The sequence below is a fragment of the Calliphora vicina genome, chromosome 2 (assembly GCF_958450345.1).
Source record: "Calliphora vicina chromosome 2, idCalVici1.1, whole genome shotgun sequence".
In the NCBI taxonomy this organism is placed as follows: Eukaryota; Metazoa; Arthropoda; class Insecta; order Diptera; family Calliphoridae; genus Calliphora; species Calliphora vicina.
This window is the reverse complement of record NC_088781.1, coordinates 125,208,208-125,228,969: the sequence shown is the minus strand read 5'-3', so window position 1 is coordinate 125,228,969 and position 20,762 is coordinate 125,208,208. Positions and strand designations below refer to the sequence as shown.

General features: G+C 33.6%; 1 protein-coding gene across 1 annotated transcript in view; it reads left to right on the top strand.

Moving 5' to 3' along the window:
• The window catches only part of LOC135951472 (beta-1,4-glucuronyltransferase 1), a 140,957-nt gene that overhangs the window by 54,919 nt on the left and 65,276 nt on the right, over nt 1-20,762 (top strand). The window contains exon 3 of the mRNA XM_065501126.1: nt 7,295-7,393. The gene's annotated coding sequence lies outside the window, so the exon portion shown is untranslated. The remainder of the gene's footprint in view (nt 1-7,294; nt 7,394-20,762) is intronic.

Sequence of the window (20,762 nt, the reverse complement as noted above, 5' to 3'; positions counted from 1 at the left end):
CAAACGAATTGAATCCGAGAGACCTTGAAAGACGATTTTGTATGTTGGAATTGCTATTAAATGCCGAATCATTACCTACGATGAAATATGGATCCAATACGATAACCCGAAGCCCGGCCAAACAGTCGAATCGATACTAAAGCCGAATCGATACAAAGTGCTAAGGTAATGGTCTGTTGGGACCAAAAGTGTCCTATCTATTATGAGCTGCTGAAATCTGGCAGACCATCACAGGGAACCTGTAACGAACGCAACTGATTCGTCATCTCGAAAAACGACCAGAATATGCCGCCAGACATGAAACCGTAATATTACATCATCACAACCCACGCCCACATTTTGCAATACCTGTTAAAAACTATTTAGAAAGAAGTGGTTGGGAAATCTTGCCTCACCCGCTTTATAGTCCACACCTTGCCCCTTCCGACTACTATTTGTTTCCATCGATGAAGAACGCTCTTTCTCTTTGGGATGCGATGCACTTCAGAACAGAGCATTCAAATTGGCTTGATTCGTTATTGGCCTCAAAAGATGAGTAGTTCTTTTGGATTAGAATCCATATGTTGCCTGAAAGATGGGAAAAGTTCATTGATAACAATTGCCAATACTTTGAAGCTACAAACCCAATAAATTTCGCTAAAATCTTTAAATTCTTTTTAAACTCTAGCATCCAATGTAGATTAATATCTTACTGTAATGAAGCTTCAAAGGAAGATTAATTGTATACTGAAATATAGCTTCAAACTAAGATAAATTTCTAACTGAAATCTAGCTTCAAACATGGCCGAAATCTAGCTTCAAAGTTGAATTCTTTTCTTTCACAAATCTAGCTTCAAAATTAGATTTTTGTTTTACTGAATCCTAGCCTTTATCTTGCTATAAAAGTAGCTTTAAACTTAGATTAATATTTTACTGAAATCTATCTTCAAGGCTTGATACATTTCTTACTAAAATCTAGCATTAGCTTTTCAATTTCTTACTGAAATGTAGCTTCAAACGAAGCTTCATTTTTTAAATTACGGGTCTCTGAGAACAATCCTGAGACACTGGAAACTTTCGAAGAGAATATCCGACAAGATAGCCAGAGCTTATTGCCTGAAGTAGTTTTGAACTTGGATTAATTTCTTACTAAAATCTAGCATCCAATATAGCTTTATTTCATACTGAAATTTGGCTTCAAAGGAAGATTAATTTCTTCAAACTAAGATAAATTAATAACTGAAATCTAGCTTCAAACTTGGATGGATTTATTGCTGAAATCTAGCTTCAAATGTGAATTCATTTCATACAGATATATATGTAGCTTCTAAAGTAGATTTATGTCTGACAGAATTCTAGCTTTTATACTACTTCAGAAGAGGCTTTAAAATTGTTTTAATTTCTTAATTAAATATATCTTCAAACATGGATTCATTTCATACTTAAATTTTGCATCAAACTTAGCTTTAAATGTGGCTAAACTTCAGATTAATTTCTTTAAACCAAGATTAATTTCTAACTAGAGTTCTGCTTGAAACATGGATTGATTTCATACTATTATCTAGATTAGTAATGGAATGTCATATTTATAATGTTTCTAAGCAATTAAATCGCCCAGCTCAGACACCTGATCTCAACCCGATTGAGCATCTATGGGATCACTTGGAAAGAAGGATTCGACAGCTCAATATAATGAGTAAAGATTAACTAAAAGCCATTATAATGGAAGAGTGGTATAAAATAGATTCCCTGACAACAACAAAGCTAGTCCATTCCATGCACATACATTTAAATGCTGCAATTACTTCTTTTTATTTTTAAATCTAGCTGCAAACCTGGATTCATGATCGGAATTTTTAAAAAAGTATGATCAACAGTGTTTCTTTATATTGTAATTTCTATTAAATCCCTTTTATTTAGAAAATTATTTTGAATATAACACCTCCAGATTAAACAATCTGTGGTTCTCTATTTTATATACTTCTACACTTATATTTATTCTAGTGCAACCTGCTGTCGAAGGTTTATGAACATCTAAGACAAAATTGTATTTAAATTAAACCTGCAAAATGAACATGAATATAGAGACCTGGTCAAAATACAGACACACTTGTAGTTAAATACATATATACCCAGCTGAACTGGGAACTAATTTGGAGTTGTCAAATATGTTGGCTGCAGGAAACCTAACATTGGTTACCCATCAACCTATTTGCAGACCTTTAATTGGTGAATTTGGAAAAATAATGTTAGGGAGAGTAGATTAATTTACATTTTTAAACCTTTGCCATTTTGATATTGATATTACTAAAGAATCGTGGTCACTTTCTAAAATTGCAACCTAGAAAACTTGACATACGTTCATTAAGTTCTTAGACAAAGATATATTGCTTCACTTATCTGTTGCATGTCTAAACATGATTCAGTGATCTTTTTAGATTCCTCAAAGACAGAGGTTGGAACTAGTACAATCCCACTAGAACTTAGTCTTGATTTGACACTATAATTTCAGAAGACTGATGGGGTTTTATACAAATGTTGCCAGTTCCAATGACTTTATGTGACCAAAGCAACCTTTAACACTGCAGGGTATATGCATTCCATGTACACCAATACCTACTCATAGTTACTAATACCATTACAAAACCACCACCTACAATCTACTCTTACGCAGTCATTTTCTCGCACACAATATGTTACTAACAATTTCGCAGCTTGTTAAACACGTTCGCTTAATACCCAATGTGTTACATTGTACCACCGTCATCATCACTGTACTTCGTGGCTTGTATGTGTATGACACAGGATTTCGAATTATGTGTGACTGTATGTGTGTTCTTTAGTAAATGTATGAGTGTATAGATGATGGAAATGACTGTATGATCTTTTGGGATTGAATTTTGTCCATTATATGGCTGCTCTTGTTGTTCTATGGCACAACAAAATGGTCGAAATAAATGCAAACAAATTTACGGTGTTTTTTTGGGCAGGCAGATCTTTAAAACAATTGAAAGAATTTTTAGAGAAAACCATTAATTTTGGAAACATAATATTGAGGGATAAATGAATTCAGGGAGAGTAATTAGATACCGATGTCCGCCAAATACTGTTATAGACCAATTTTTTGTTTAACCAACACTCATGGGATATTAATAAAAATAAAGATGTAAAATGGAAGAAAGAAGCTATGACCTTTTCCCATATTTCGGGAAACTTATGGATTCCGAGCCAAAAGAACTGCACAGCTTTTGAGGCCAAAAACGTATCAAGCCAATTTCGGATACTCTGTTCTTAAGTGAAGAGTATCCCAGAGAGAGAGCATTCTGCATCGATGGAAACAAATAGTAGTCGGACTGGCCAAGGTCTGGACTATGAGGCGGGTGAGGCAAACCTAGCCAACCACTTATTTCTAAATACTTTTTAACGAGGTATTGCAACATGTGGCCTAGGGATGTCATAATGGAATATTACGGCTTCATGTCTGGCCGCATATTCTGGGAGTTTTCGGTCAATGTTTGCTTCAAATGAAATAGTTGCATTCGTTACAGGTTCCCTGTGATCGTCTGGTTAGATTTCAGCAGCTCATAATAGATAGGACCCTTCTGATCCCATCAAATACAGAGCATTACCTTGGTTGGCCGGGTGTCACATACGATCTCTTACGCTTCGGGTTATCATAATGGGTCCATTTGCAAGTAATGATCCGCAAGTAATGATCCGGCGCAAAAATGATTTTTTTACAGCGTTCAAACATTATTTCTGACATGCAAAATCGTCTTTCAAGGTCTCTCGGCTTCAATTCGTATGGTAACCAATTTCTCTGCTTTTGGATAAATCCTGCTGCTTGCAAACGTTTTGAAATTGCTGTTTGAGGAGCTCCAAATATTTTTGCAAGCTTTTGTTGAGTTTGACAACAATCTTCGTGGAGTAATGCCTCTAATTCTTAATTTTTAATGGTCTGGGCAATATTTGATTTCCGTGTCAAAATCAGCACTTCTGAACCACAAAACCATCTCTCGCACTTTGAAACCGATGGTACACATTCACCATAATATTCAAATTAATGAAGTAAAGCTAAACTTCCAGCATATGACGATTCGTTGGTATAAAATTCGACATTTTCGAAGCAAAAAAACTTTGTTGTTTACACTATAATATTCAAGAAGTAAACAAAAAAAACGGCAAGTGTTTAAAAATTTTACATGTCGAAGGTACCCTACTTTGAGCTCCCATAGCGCCACCCCTGTGGCATTTGTAGGGATCATTTTAATAACTTAAACTAAAATACTCTTTGCCTAAGTCTGCGTCAAATTTTGTCCTGATCGGACCAGCCGTTTATAAATGCCAAATTTATTTCCAAAAAATTTAGATTCTTCCCCAATGGGCAATGTTCAATTAACACAAGAACTGAAGCCTAACAACGCTGTACACCGAAGAGAGTTTGTTGAATGTACGAAAGAGGGTCAATAAGGCCCGTGACTTTTTGAATTTCTAGCCTCTTAACTGAAATGGCAACACTTCTCCTGTCAAAATTTGAGCAATCTACGTCATTTTGTTTGTGTTCGACAGCCATTGATAGGAGAATACGTGATTGGAGGGAAAATGGAAAAATGTAAATATCGTGTGCTTATTAAGCGGGAAAAAACCAAGGCTAAGCTCGATAAATACTATGGGAACTGTGAACCATCATTTTCAATGGTAAAAAACAGGTATACTGAATTTCGTTGTGGCCGTACAAGGACGTCAGATGCCGAACGATCGGAACCAGCAGTTGAGGCCTCTACAACCGAAACAATTGAAAAAATGTACGATATGGTGTTGGCCCATCGGAGTTTGAAAGTGCGAGAGATTGTAGAAACCATAGTCATCTCACAAGGCTCAGTGGTTTAAATTTTTAATGATCATCTTGCTTTCCGCAAGATGGGTGCAGTGTTTACTCACAATCGACCACAAACGAAATCATGTGATAACTTCGCAGGAGTTTTTGTTATTGTTCAACCACAATATGGTCGAGTTTTTCGGCCGTTTCGTAACCGTGGATCCACCACAACGCCCCACAGAGAAGAGTGGCTTTATCTGGGTGAATGGTCGCCGAAGAAGGCCATGGTGGATTTGCAGCCAATAAAGTTTTTCTGGGATGTTCGCGGTATAATCAAAAGGGTAAACTAATCAATGGCTAATATTATGCCAACTTATTGGGTCGTTTTAATGAGAATTTGAAAAGGAACGACATCAATTGGTCAAGAAAAAAAGTTATTTTTCACCAGTGCAATGCAAGGGTGCATACATGTGCTGTTTAAATGGTAAAAATCCATGAAATAGATTACGAATTGCTTCGACATCTTCTCTATTCTCAAGATTTAGCCCTGAGTGACTATCTTGTTTCCAAACCTGAAGAAATGGTTCGGCGGAAAGAGATTTGACTCTAATGATGAAATCATCTCACAAACAAATGCCTATTTTGATAACCTCGACAAATCTTATTTTTTTGGAAGGATAAAAAACAAAGTTTATAGAGCTTATTAACAAAACCGACAAGTTGATGCATTTGGTGTGCGGAGAACCCACATGTGGGTATCGGAAAATAACGGATTTTGGGCTGGAGTTATCTTTGAACAATAATCAAAAATAAGGCTGGTCAAACAGTGACTGTTACTTTTTCTCGATATTGCTACATAATACTTAATACAGTTTTTCTTGCCTATAATGGAGGATATTGTTGTGGAGGACACGGAATGCTGCCACATGCCCTACTGTCCGAGAAACCATTCAATTACACAGTGCAACACGACAAAAATAACACCACTACGTGATAAAACACCAAAAAAAGACCCGTGACTCCCAGTTTTACTCTAAGTCATGCACTTTTTTTTATTGGCCCCCAAAGATTTGGGTCCTCAGTATCATTTTTGCAAAAAATTGATCATTTTCTTAGGCTCAAACAGTTCGGAATTTTGATTTACTCTCTGATGCAAAGTTGTAGCCCTTGTCATAAAGATCTTCATCTTCAAGATCAAAATCGCAAAAAGCTTTAAAAAATTCAAAATAAATTTAGAGTAATTCAAAATTCCGAACTGTTTGCAAGATATGAGCCTAAGAAAATTATCACTTTTTTGCAAATCTTTAACTCCGAGGCCCCAAATCTTTGGGGCCCATGAAAAAAAGTGCATGACTTTTGGGCAAAACTGGGAGACACGGGTCTTTTATCACGTAGTGGTGTCCGTATATGGTTATATTTCCATGACTCACAAAATTACACACAGTGTTATTGAGACTAATGAGAGATCAGTATAGGTGATGTACTCTCTAGTTTCGGTGATCAGAATTGCCCTCCTATAGCGCATGATGTAACACCATTTGATTTCTTTAAATGGGAAAATTTAGTGCTTAATACAAAAGATTTTGGAAATGTTTAAACTCTTTTAAATATCCTGCAGTTAGCAGTTTAATTGTATTAATTGTGGGCTATTTATTAAACATGTTTGACACTTTTTTTTCACCTACATACATTTGCCCAACCAATTTTATATGAAGTCCAGTCCAGTAACTCACAATCTTTTTTTGCTTTTCAACTTCACATTTTTTATTGTCAATTTCCTTTATTACGTTTTAAATGGCGGCCATTAAAATGCGTATGTATAGATGAGTATAAATGTGTGAGTGTGGGCCATTTTTAATTGTATTTAATTAATTTGTAGGTTATTTATGAGTTAATTAATGGTTATTAAATGTTCACTTTTTTACGGTAACACATATATTTTGTGAATTCTGACTTTTTAATCGGTTGTTTAATGAGAGCATCATTAAAGGTATTATTGCAGTAAGGGCTGTTTGTAATGATGCTATTTGGGAGGACAATAATTAAAAAAAAAATTTAATAAAAATGAGCAAAAGGTAAAATATGATAAAAATAAAAAAAATAGAAAAGTGTAAAAATTAAATAAATGCAGCTTGATTGAAAGATTTAAGGCGTATTAAACAAACAAAATTGAAGCATACTTAAGGGCTGTTAAAAAAGGCAATTGTAAAGCTAAGCAGCAACAATAAGTCACAATTTGGGATTTAATTTAAACAATAAATATGCCATTTTATTAAATATTTAAAATTTAATTACAATTTTTATAAACTTAATGTAGCAGAAAGTTTTCGGTGCCTACTTTTAGGCGGCTTAAAATTTATTTTCATATTACTTTGTATTGATTTATTTTAGCCTTAAATCTCATTTAATTTTTAATAATTGACAACTTTAAATCTTTGTTTCCTTGTTTGTTTGTTTTTCTTAAACTAATTTCCTATTTTCTTTTCTCTATTTTAGATATCAATGTTATTGAAAACGTGTTTTACCAAAATTTCTTAACACATTTGTGGTGTTTTGTTTTTCTTTTGTTTTCTTTGCTGGATTTCAAACTAAAAGGTAAGCGAATTTCTTGTTATTTTTCTTTATAACTCAATTTCTTTGTTGCCAAATGTTTTATATAACATTATAATCTGGCTACAAATTAACGTGACAAAAGTACTTTACAAGAATTTGTGTAATAGAACAACATACAAAAAACAACCAAATACCAGTTACAAAATAAACCTACTCATATCATCATCATATTGACAGTTGTTCAAACAAACGTGACACAATTTCATTTCAATGTTTTTAGCTTTTTTGCTTATTGACTTTAGCACCCTGTACAAATAAACAAATAATATGTTAAATTTGTTTTGCTATAATTTATAAGACAAAACAGGGATGGCAGATAAGGTATTAATTTAAATTTTCAGTTCATTTGATATAGAAAACCTTGTTAGTATTTCCTCTTTAATTGAATTAACTTTCCGCAAAAAAAGCTTTAAAAAATGGGCAGTATTTTTTAAAGCTTTTATAACACAGTCCCACAATATTTAAAAAGAGTCGAAACCCACAGACTTGAGTCACTTTTTTAATGGTTTGAGTTGCGCTGAATCCGAATATCTTAATATCAAGTTTGAAGAAACCCCGTTTTTCGCCATATTCGAGACGTTATAACAGTGCAAATTCAGCTTTTTTCGTCTGCAGTCCTACCTATTGGCAAAATTAATTTATCTAAATAAAAAAATTAGTTCGGAATAAATGTGCATCCAATTGGTCCTAATTTTGATACATATTTTAGTTTTAGAAACTCAATAAATATGTAATATGTAATAAAATCTTTATTTATTAACAAAACTCAATGAAATTTTCAACGTTTTTTAAATTTGTCATTCTAAATAACAAAGTGTAAAAAAAAACTTGTCAAAAGGTCAAAGGGAATCCCGCAATTCCTAAAAATTGGACGAAAAATCCCAAAAATGTTTTTTTTTAAATTTTGCTCATAGGGTCCACATTTCCTTCAGGGCTGGGAAAATACTTTGGGGATTAATAAGGAACACATCAGGGTTTTAAAAGCTGCTTTTCGTTTTCTGATCCCAGCTTTGGGATTTTAGAACATGTGGCCCAAAGTTGAAATTTTGATAAAACAAATAGCACACATTCCGAAGGGTGTAGGGCGACGTATTCGAAAAATTTTACATGTTTTTTATACCATAATGTTCTCCTTAAAGATACCTTACAGAAAACTATAAAATTGTTATACATATGTTCCTAAAGAAAGTGAATTTTTAATAAAAAAAAGAGTTAAGTCACCTTTTCGGCTAAAAAAAAAACACCAAAAATTAATTATTTTTTGAATATATAAATTGAAAATCGTTTATTTTTGGATCCATAATTGAAATTGCTCTAAAATCTTTTGTATGTTATTCGTAATTTAGTTGTCTAACTAATACAAAAATTCGAGTCCATTTGGTCCAAAAGTACGACCTATATTTTTAAAAAAGCAGACCAAGGTTTGGCAAAATTTTAATTTTTAAATGCCTATAACGCACGCGTGTTTTTTCAAGACCTAACCGAGCGCTTTCCAAAAATATAAAAATCTTTGAAATCGGATGGGAAACAAAAAAATTGCACGTGTTTATTATTTTACATGTCGAAGGTAACCTACTTTGAGCCCCTAGAGGGCCGCCCGTATCAGTTGTAGGGCCCATTTTAATAACTTTAACTCAAATACGTCTTGGCTACGCCCACGTTAAATTTTATCCCGATCGGACCAGCCGTTTAGAAATACCAGGTTTATTTCCAAAAAAATTTGATTCTGCTCCAGCTCCAGCTGTGCTTAAAACTCATAACTCCAAAGACAATATTCTGAAAGTCTAGCAACTCCTATTGACATTTCAAAGCAATCTATCAAATTATCATCCAATTTAATATTGTTTGATGTGAAACCGATACTCTATGCAAAACATAGTTTGTGCGGTTCAGAAATGGTGATTTTGGCCCAGTTTGAAGACCAATATTGGAGGCATTACTCCATGAAGATTGTTGTAAAACCCAAACAAGAGCTTGTAAAATCATTGGAAGCTACTCAAACAGAAATATCAAAATGTCTGAGAGCAGTAGGATTCATCCAAAAGTAGGGAAATTGGATACCATACGAATTGTAGCCGAGAGACCTTGAAAGACGATTTTGCATGTACGAAATGATGCTTGAACGCTATAAAAGAAAATCATTTTTGCACCGAATCATTACATGCGATGAAAAATGGATCCATTATGATAACCCGAAGCGTAAGACATCGTATGTGAAGCCCGGCCAACCAGCCGAATCGACACAAAACCAAATATCCATGGCGCTAAGGTAATTCTCTGTATTTGGTGGGAGCAAAATGGTCCCATCTATTATAAGCTGCTGAAATCTGATCACATGGAACCTGTGCCGAATTCAACTGATTCGTTTGAAGCGAGCATTTGCCGAAAAATGCCCAGAATCTATTGCCAGACATGAAACCATTTCCATCATGCTAACGCTCGGTCACATGTTGCAATACCTGTTAAAAAGTTTTTAGAATCAAGTGGTTAGGAAGTTTTGCCTCACCCGTGCTCCGTCTGACTACTATTTGTTCGATCGATGCAGAACGCTCTCTCTGGGATACTTTGGAACAGAGTATCCGATATTGGCTTGATTCGTTCTTGGCCTCAACAGATAAGCAGTTCTTTTGGCTCGGAATCCATATGTTGCCAGAATGATGGGAAAGGGCCATAGCTAGGAATGGTCAATACTTTGAATATGTTTATATTGTACAAATGTTTCAAAATAAAAGCTAAAAATTTGCATTTTTAAGTCATACATCCAATAAATATCTTAAAAATTGGTTTATATTTGAGTATGTTTCGGTGCCTTAATTGTTTTTCACATTTGAAGTGGCTAACTTTATCCCATTTTATACCCTCAAAGACAATATTCTGAAAGTTATACTCCTCCTCTATTGACAATTCAAGAGTCTGTTTCAAGCTTTACTCTCTGCTTAATTGATTAATTTAACTTCATCGAATGTGAAGAGAGTAATTGAAAAACTTAGGAGGATTGAATCAATTGGTGATGATAAACATATTAGGCGTTCAAAAAACAACCCATTCAAATGACAATATCGAAAGAGTGCGAGAGATTGTTGGTGAAAGCAAACAAAATTCCGCGTCGTTTTCGAGAATTTCGTATACTCACAGAAGATCTGCGTCTCTATGTTAATAAAGTTCAATTAGCACAAGAACTAAGGCCTAATGACCAAGACAATATTCTGAAAGTTATACTCCTTCTCTATTGACTATCCAAGTTTAACAGAAGCTTCAAGGTCGAAAATGTTTTTCGCATTTGATCTAATGTAGTGCCGCCAATACTTAAAACTCCTAACTGCAAAGAAAATATCCTTACTCCCCCTCTATTGACGTTCTAAGTTACAAGACAATCTATGGTTTAGAAGCTACATCTATGACCATTTATCTTGCGATAGGTCTCATTGTGTAATATTGAATTATATATATTTTGGACACCTGAGGAGTGTCTAAATTCTTTAAATTACTATTAAATCTTAATTGTTAACTGAAGAATGCTGATAATGTCTGTGAATTTGATATTCCAGTAAAGTACTCAAAGTACTTCATTTGTAACAGCGTTAGTACTTCTCTTTCAAAATCTCCATTTTCCATGCCTGACAACACACAAAGTATTGTTTTTCCTTACTGAAGTAGAATGAAGAGCACTTAAGTTAAATGTAATTTGTTTGTTCGAATATTCGAAGATAAGAAAGCAAAAGAAATGTTCTTGTTTGTTTTAATTCTAGGGGAATTTGCAATGTAATATTTGAAGTGTCAGGGGTAGGGGGCTACCCCTGACATAAATAACGTTTAATTTATGAATGACATTTACAGGTGATTGCTTTTTCGTTTAAGACATTTCCACATGTGACTCTGAAGTGAAGTACTATGTTTTTTTTTAAAAGATTTTTGTTAAAGGAAATTTTCAATATTATGTCAATAGTTGGGTACTTGAGAGAACATGAACACGGTATTTTCAAAGTAATGAAAGTTTGTAGGAAAAAATCTACGAAATTTCCGTGCAACGGGGGGAATATTGATTTGACTTCATCAACAGTGAAGAAAGTAATTGAAAAATTAAGGGAGATTGAATGAATTGGTTTATGGTAAACACAGTTGTCGTCCAAAAATAAGCCGATCAAATGAGAATATAGAATTAGTGCATGACAGTAATATTGAAAGTCCAAGAATCTGGATTCGGTAACGTGGACAAGGAATATTGCGAAATTTTCAAAGTTCAATTGAAACAAGAACTTAATCCTAAAACCCATGCTCAACAAAGTAATATCGTTGAAAGGATTATTGAGCATTAACAAGTGGATGATGAGTTTTCAAGCAAAATCATCCTAAGCCTGATTGCATAGTTAATCGTCAAAATTTCTATATTTGATGTTCAGATTGTCGAAAAACAAATGCATCCACAATGTATCACTGTTTGTTGCGAATTTTGGGCTGGAGGCATCATTGAAAATGAGGTTTCTCAAGCTGAGACTATTACTGGTGCTCGATAGAGCGATATAATAACAGTTCTTTATGCCTAAATTGTATGACATTGAAGTGACAGCAAAAAAGTATATTCGAATTTCGATCAAGAGCAAAGGCGGTCTTGGTCTTTTTTGCGTGTCAGAGTATTGTTTCGTCCAAGGACTACCGCATGACTTCATGTCTTCTAAGCCACATTAACTGGGAAATATGTTGTTAAGTTGGGCCAGGGAATAAATGCAATTGAGAAGACATTGTAGGTAAATATCAATGGTCTACGTCGGCTCTATCAATCACATAGACTTTCGCTTGGAAAATCTGAGAGAGACCAGAGAGAATCGCACCATATCCACTAGAGTTCCATCTCTTCTAACACTCATTCATCAATCATATTCGACCCCGCACCTAAGGAATATGAATATTCTCTTGCACCACTTTTTCGTTTAAGAACACCCTATTTGTTGGCCTCATGTCATGGAACCCAGACAAATTTATCCAGCCAATGTCCGTTTGAACCATACCATGACCACTAGAGTCTTGTTTCTTTTTCATTGCCGGAGAGGGCCAGAGAATTTTTGAAATCCTACAAGTGTTAATCGTAACCACCTGAGTTCGTTCTCTTCTAATACTCATTCAATAATCAAATTTGACCCCGCAAACAAGGAATATTCCCTTGTCCTCATGGCCTGGAACCCACACTAACTCCACAAAGTTTTGTATAAGTTGGAATAAGTGTAGTTGAAAAGACATTTCGACCTTATTACTTCGGTTGATGCAAGTTCAGAAATTGCGACCCAGTCATCTATTGTCTATATTCTAGTTAATAATACTTTATCAATATTCGTGACAGGAACTGAATAATCCACCCTAGCGAGAAAATTGGCCAGCCGATATTTTTCAGGATGCTTCCGTGCTCGATACGTCTTATATTCTTTAGACCGCTTGACTCTTTGAGTCTTAAAACCGATTTAGCAATGTGTACATTTAGTGTACAATATAAGACTTGATATCCCATATCTTCTCAAAACTTTTCTTACCAATGTACCCTTGCGTCACTGTTTAATCCAAGGACGAACGGATGACTTCTTGTCTTTTAAGCCACATTAACTCGGCAAGGTCTTGTCAAAGTTGGGGCAGGGAATAACAACAATTCAAAAGGCATTGGGACCATATTGTTTTGGAGTTGTTTAGCTAAATATCAATGGTCAACTTAGGCTGTATCGATAAACTATCGCTTGGAAAGTTTGAGAGAAACCAAGAGGTCAAGTTTAGCAGACAAAGTTCTCGCGCTAGCTACCGTTTCAAACTTTGAATTGTTCCAGTGCCAGAGAATTTCATCGTAACCACCTAAGTTCCATATCTTCTAATACTCATTCATCAGTCATATTCGATATTGCAACCAAGAGAATATGGACGTCCCTTTGCACTACAGTTTCGTTGAAGGACACCCCATTTGTTCCGTATTTCCATAGATGCTCTCCTGAAAACTACACTAACTCCACAACATTTCAACCTTATTACGTTGGAGTTAAGAGCCTTGATTGCTGCAGATACAGAAATTGGGACCCGGTCATCTATTGTTGGTATCCTAAAGTCTATATCAATATTCGGTGTTGGAACTGAATAATAAACCCATTTGCGGAAAATTGCCCAGAGCATATTTTGTAGGATGCTGTTGACTTTTTGAGTCTTATAATTATTAAACGAGATCCCAATGTGCACATTTAGTGAGCAATATATCTTCCTAAAACTCGTAACTAAAATTTTTTTCCAGTTGAGTTTCATCCAAGAATGAACCATTTGCTATGCATTCGTCAGCAAATTTCATATTCCCGGAGCTCCATGTCCTGAAACCCACACTAGCTAGAAAATCTGATGTCTAATTAGGCCAGGGAATAAATGTAATTGAGGCGACTTTTCGAAGAACTTATTACATTGGAGGTGAGAGCCTTTACTGATTCAAGTCTGTCCACAAAGATATCAAGATAGAATTCTTTTCGTGGTTCTTTCGATGGTCTACATTTTTTGTTGGAAAGCGTTGCAGATATCTCAGAGAAATTTCACGTGCCAGTTCCCTTTCACCGGTATTCGAATCATTAGGATTCTATAAACATTTGGTATACAAACTACTTAATCCATCTGTTGTCCCAAAATATACCTGTTTACTTCTAGTAGGATCATGCTTCAACCCGCCTTTCCCGTTGAGTCTTAGAGCCGACTTAGCAGAGTTACATTTGAAGTAAGTATCGATGGGAGGTATTTCTAGTATCGTCTCCAGACTATCCTAATCGATACCTCCCATCGATACATACTTTAAATGCACCGTCTGCTGTCCCAAAATAGTCCTGTCTACTTCTAGTAGGATCACGCATCAGCCCGCCTGAACCTTTGAGTCTTAGAGCCGACTCAGCAGAGATGAATTTGAAGTATATATCGATGCAAGGTATGTCCAGCATCGGCGCAATGGGACATTCCCTTAGGCTAGTCTGGATGCATACTTCAAATGCATCTCAACTAAGTCGGCTCTAGGACTCAACGGAATAGGCGGGTTGAAGCATGATTCTAGTTACTAGAACTAGACAGGTATATTTTGGGACAGCATACGGATTATATAGTTAGTATACCAAGTGTTTATAGAGTCCTTACGATTAGAATACCGACAAACGCTAACTAGCACGTGAAATTTTTGTGAGATCGACCTGCAAAATTTTCCAAGTGAAAAGAATCCTAGTATAAAATCTCGAGTCGTAGACCATTGATATCTACGTGGATGGGATTGAATCAGTCAGGTGAGAGCCTCTAATGTAATAAGTTCCTCGAAATTTCTTTCCAATTAAAGTTATTCCCTAACCTAGGCCAGTCATGAAAGGAAGCCATGAAACATATTGCTAACAGGCTAATAATAAGCACGCTAGTCTTTTAGTGTCCATTACTATTCAAAAGATAAGAGTAGTATAGACTAGAATATATCTTTTGACTGCTAAGTACCTAGAGTATGCAATCTTAGGCTTGAAAACCCATCTCTTTCCAAATTATACTGTTAGTATACGAACTATATAATCCCACTGCTGTCTCAAAATAGACCTGTCTACTTCTAGTAGGATCATGCTTCAGTCCGCCTGACCCTTTGAGTCTTAGAGCCGACTTAGTAGAGATGCTTTTGAAGTATGTATCGATGGGAGGTATAGTCAGCATCGTCTCCACACTAGCCTAAAGCAAGGAGGCCATAAAACTTGTTGCTATTACAGGTTAGTAATAGCCTTTTAATGTCCATTACTCTTCAACAAACAAGAGTAGTATAGACCAGAATACATCTTATGACTGCTAAGTGCCTAGAGTATGCAATCTTAGGCTTGAGTTTTACTTAAAGGTCTAGGCTCTCATTAAGCTATAATTTTACACTTACTCTTTCCAAAACCATCCTAAGGTATTACCAATTAAAACCAGACATTTTTTAAAAAAAAAGTGTTGAGTAAATGCTGCTTGTAGTTAGTAAGTACTTACTGCTAAGGCCAATCAGCTTTAGTGGCTAAATTTAAACAACTAGTTATTTCTTCTTCTTCTTTATAACTTCTGCTGCATGCAACATAATAATACTGAGTAGTTTTCCTTGTAGTTATTATTGCTGTGATTATATAGTATATTGCGTGCAATATGTTGTCGTTTTATTATTAGAATTTTCAGAGTTTGTTAGTTTGGCTGGTATTAGGAATTGTCAGCGTCATCATCAACATCAACAGCATCATCCATTGGCATTGTCGTCATCATCAACATCGGTGGTGGTGTTTGGGCTTCTTAGTATGCTGTTGGTAACTTGTACTCTTGAGTTGTGGGCTGCATGTTGCTGACGTTTTGGCTGTTTGGAACTGCTCAACATGCAACTTGTTTTACTCGTATATTACTGTTTGTTCTTTCATGTTCTTTAGAGTTTGTTCTGTTGGTTTGTTTTTTTCAATTTTTGTTTTCATTTCTTTTAGGAGAATGTGTGTATCTGTGTGTGCTTTTTTATGAATTTTAAAACAGCTGCTGGAAATATGTATTTGTGTCACATACAGAAACTATATATTATCATAGTTGAGAACACATTTACACACATGTGCAAACATTTACATACCATATATATTAGGATGGTTGCAATAACTATTTTACAATGAATTACTATTTTGGAAGAATCTTAAAAGAACCTGAAAAACGATATTTTTGAAAAAAAAATAAAACTTGGACAGATTTTGTTGGAAATAGTATCTTATTAAACCTTCCATTTCAATTTGTTGATTCCTTACATACAGATCCCTCCTAATATTCTGACATTCATACATCCAAACACAAACATAATTGCATGTATACACGTACACTGAGATAAATACTATTAGAATTCAAGTTAAACTAGAAATTTGAATCAATTGCTTGAGCACAAGTGCATTTGAAATTTTAACGAGTTTTTTTTCTTTCGCATGTTGTTGTTGCTATTGCTGCTGTTGTTGTTATTGCACATTCATTCGTTTTGTTTTTTTTTTTTGTTTTACTCGAATGCCATTAAATTGTACTCATATGATACACGCTTGTAATTGATCAATCGTTTCGTAACGTTACACAGTGGTGCGGATTGCAAAATATAAAGGCAAAAAAAAACAAGTAAGAGAGCTATATTCGGTTGTGCCGAATCTTATATACCCTTCACCAAATTATACTTTAAAATAAATTTGTTTAAATATTTTTAGGTAAACAAAATTTAATTGTTTTTCAAAATTTTTTTTTAATTTTTTTTTTTTTAGTTTTCATTGTAGGTCCAACTTACTATAGCCTTATATACAACGTTGCAATGGACTTTGAAATATCTATCATTAGATATCCATATTGTCTAAATAGGTCAAAAATCGAGGTTGTCCCGGTTTGTTGCTCATATCTCCGTTATTTATGGACCGAATTTGCAGATTTTAAATAGCAAACTTCTCGAAAGCATGTCTGACAGAATTATTGAAGATTTGGATCCCGAAGATATATGGGGTCTTCAGAAAATTGATTTCAACAGACAGACGGACAGACGGACATGGCTTAATCGACTCCGCTATCTATAAGGATCCAGAATATATATACTTTATAGGGTCGGAAATGAAAAATGTAGAAATTACAAACGCAATGACAAACTTATATATACCCTTCTCACGAAGGTGAAGGGTATACAAATAAGATTCTGATAATCAGCAATCTCAAATCCATCTAAAAAGGTTATTAAACATATCGCTTTCTTCATATGGGATACAAATAGGCATTTCCACGGTCCAGAACGCGACATTGGTAGGCTTTTGAAGTGAAAAATTAAACAAATCTTAATAATTTTATTTCTTGTTTACATTTTTAAGTGCACTACATTTTATGCAAACGGTAGGGTTTGTCGCGGTTTTGAATATATTAGCAATAAATATGGGATCCAGAACGCGACAAAAACTAGAATTATTTTGTTTGCATTAAAGTACAATATTGTGGCTTTCAGTAAATAGGTGTCATGTTAAAACATTTGAATAAATTTTTTTACAACCTTTAGTATGATTTAGCACGCGACATATTGGATTAGTTCAAATAATTTCAACAAAAGCTTTGTATTTATTATTTATGGACTCACATGTTACTATGAGTTGTGTAACAGGTAAATTTTGTCGCTTTTTGGTTTCCAATATATTAGCAATGAACATGGGATCCAGAACGCGACAATAACTAGAACTCGTTTTGGAAATAAAGTACAATTTTGGGACGTTCTAAAATGAGTATCATGTTGAAACATTTACATTCGTTTTTTTACAACCTTTAGTATGATTTAGCACGCGACATATTTTCTGTCATGTTCAAGTAATTTCAACAAAGGCTTTGTATTTATTATTTATGAAGTCGACATACTTTTTATTTAAAGCTATATAGGTTTTGTCGCTTTTTTGTTTCCAATATATTAGTAATAAACATATGATCCAGAACACGACAAAACCTAGAACTCGTTTTCGTACAAAAATGCAGTATTGTGGCTTTCTGTAAATAAGTATCATGTTGAAACATTTACATTCGTTTTTTTTAGTGTTTATAAACCGGTTAACCGGTTAACCGAAAAACCGGTTTTTCTTCGAAATCTCGGTTTTTTGCAAACCGGTTAATTTAAAATGCTGATTTTCTGTTAACCGGTTTATCCGGTTTTTATCACTCGGTTAACCGGTTTTTAAAATTTAGGTTTAAAACTAAGAAATCTCATGGTTTTGTGCATTTTTTATATTTATTGTACAAACATTATTGGTCTGATTTGAAATCTAAACTGCTGATTTACAGTATAAACCTATTTAGATTGATATTTTTAAGAATTACAATGATTCTAAATAGTAGAGGACGATGAGTTTACTTAAAAACTTTTTCAGAATAAATTGCACATAATGAAACTATTGAATGAAATTAAATTCCGCAGAATTCTAGAAGTTAAACAAAATCTTAATAATGATTCATTATAAACTTAGTGATGATTTTACCAAACGTCAAGTTGAATTTGATGTGCATACCTTCTTTCAATCAATTTGACTTCATTAGTGTGTTTTGTTCTTAAAATTTTATTTTATTATTAATTTCGTTAGCTTAGTGTACAAAGTCCTTTTCAGAAATATTTTTGAAATCTGATAATGGAGCTTTATTAATTATTTGGTGTGATTTATAATGACAAATAATCACAGCTAAGAAGAAATGCGTTTACATCTTATAGGTCCTTTTTTGGGACTTGCTACATTTTCTGTTCCATATCAGAAAAATTTAATGAATAAACCAATAATTAAAACAAGTATATTATATATTTAGTAACATATTTATACTCAATTCCATTTGACTGAGATAATAATTGTGAAATTTTTACAAAATAAAATGGACTTAGCACCTTTGTATATTTATAGTTATTTAATATTAACCATTCCTGACTAATAAAAACTAAAAATTTTAAAGCTGTATACACTTTATTGGACATTTTATGTTTTCTACATATATATGAAGGTTAACCGGTTAAACCGGTTTTTTCGATGTCGGTTAACCGAAAAACCGGTTTTCTAAAAAAGCCCAATTTTCGGTTAACCGACAAACCGGTTTTTTAAAAAGTCGGTTTTTTATAAACACTAGTTTTTTTACAACCTTTAGTATGATTTAGCACACGACATATTTTCTGTCATGTTCAAGTAATTTCAACAAAAGCTTTGTATTTATTATTTATGGAGTCGACATACTTTTTATTTAAAGCTATATAGGTTTTGTCGCCTTTTTGTTTCCAATATATTAGTAATAAACATAGGATCCAGAACGCGACAAAAACTAGAACTCGTTTTTGTACTAAAGTACAATATTGTGGCTTTCTGTAAATAAGTGTCATGTTAAAACACATACATTCATGTTTTTACAACCTTTAGTATGATTTAGCACGCGACATATTTTCTGTCATGTTCAAGTAGTTTCAATAAAGGCATTATATTTATTATTTATGGAGGCGACATACTTTTTATTTAGTGTTTCAATAGCATTAATTCTTTAACTAACTGCACTTTATATCTTCATTACTGCTTTTCCCAATGAGCAACTATAAGGGTCCCTTTTCTTTAACATAATTTTTCTTTTTTTAAAGTTAAGATTACTGGGAATTAAATGAATTAAATTAAAATTTTCAGACACTTCATAAGAACCATCGCAGATTACTGATAAGAAACGATGATTTAAGTATAAGAACGCGACATTCGAACATAAACAAAATTTAAATCAAAATAAAATGTTTAGTATTGTTATTATAATACTTATCGCAGAGTAATGATAAGAAGCGATGATTTAGGTATAAGAACGTGACATTCGGAAATGAACAGAATTTAAATTGGAGTTTTAAAAGTTAAGATTGCTGGGAAATGTATGGTATTTGAATTCAAATTTTCAGACACACTAGAAACGATGATTTAGGTATAAGAACGCGACATTCGAATATGAACAAAATTTAAAATAGACGTTTAAATGTTAAAATAAATGGGAAATGTATGTATGTATCTGAAGGTTATTGCAAACGTTCTTCGAATAATAAAGACTTTCCCAGAGATATTTTGTTATGGCTATACCACAATGTCTCAAAGATATTTAACTAACGAATCTTGTCCAATTTATTTTTATATTTTTCATAATATATTTGTTTGCCATTTATTACACCATCGTCACCACTGTTTTGACATGATGAAGAGGCAAACAAAATTGCACTCTAAGCGTTTTATTGTATAAAAATAGATTTTCAAATCAAGTTCAAAACATAATTTTATGTAAAAATTCTTTATTTGTATGTGAAAAGAGGCTGCATTTTCGACGATATTAATGTACAGATTGCCAAAAGAGTATAATTTGTATATGCATATATAGAATAACAATTTTGATGTAGGTACATATGTAGGTACATATGTGAAGTAGTTATATGGATATCATCTGGGGAATTAAATGAAATAATAAATGGAAAATTTTTTCAAAAACTTTTGATTATGTATTTTGAAAAGTTTTATTTAAAGATGGATAATTTTGGTTGAGAAATAATCTATCAGCCGGTGTTTTTTTAGAATATTTGTAATTGTATTGTATGCTACAATAAAAAATATTTATAGATATTGGAGCTGAAAATAAAAAAAAGGCCTGTTTCACGATGTCGAAAGAAAAATGATTCGAACAAATTAGTAGGAAGACTATACGAAAGAATTTTAAAAACTGAGTGGTTTTCATACAAATTTTTTCGACTCATTTTTCTTTCGACATCGTGGAACAGGCAGTAATATTCATTTATAGGAATATTTTACGAAAGATGGTGAACATAGGTTTTTGTACTCTTTCTGAAAAC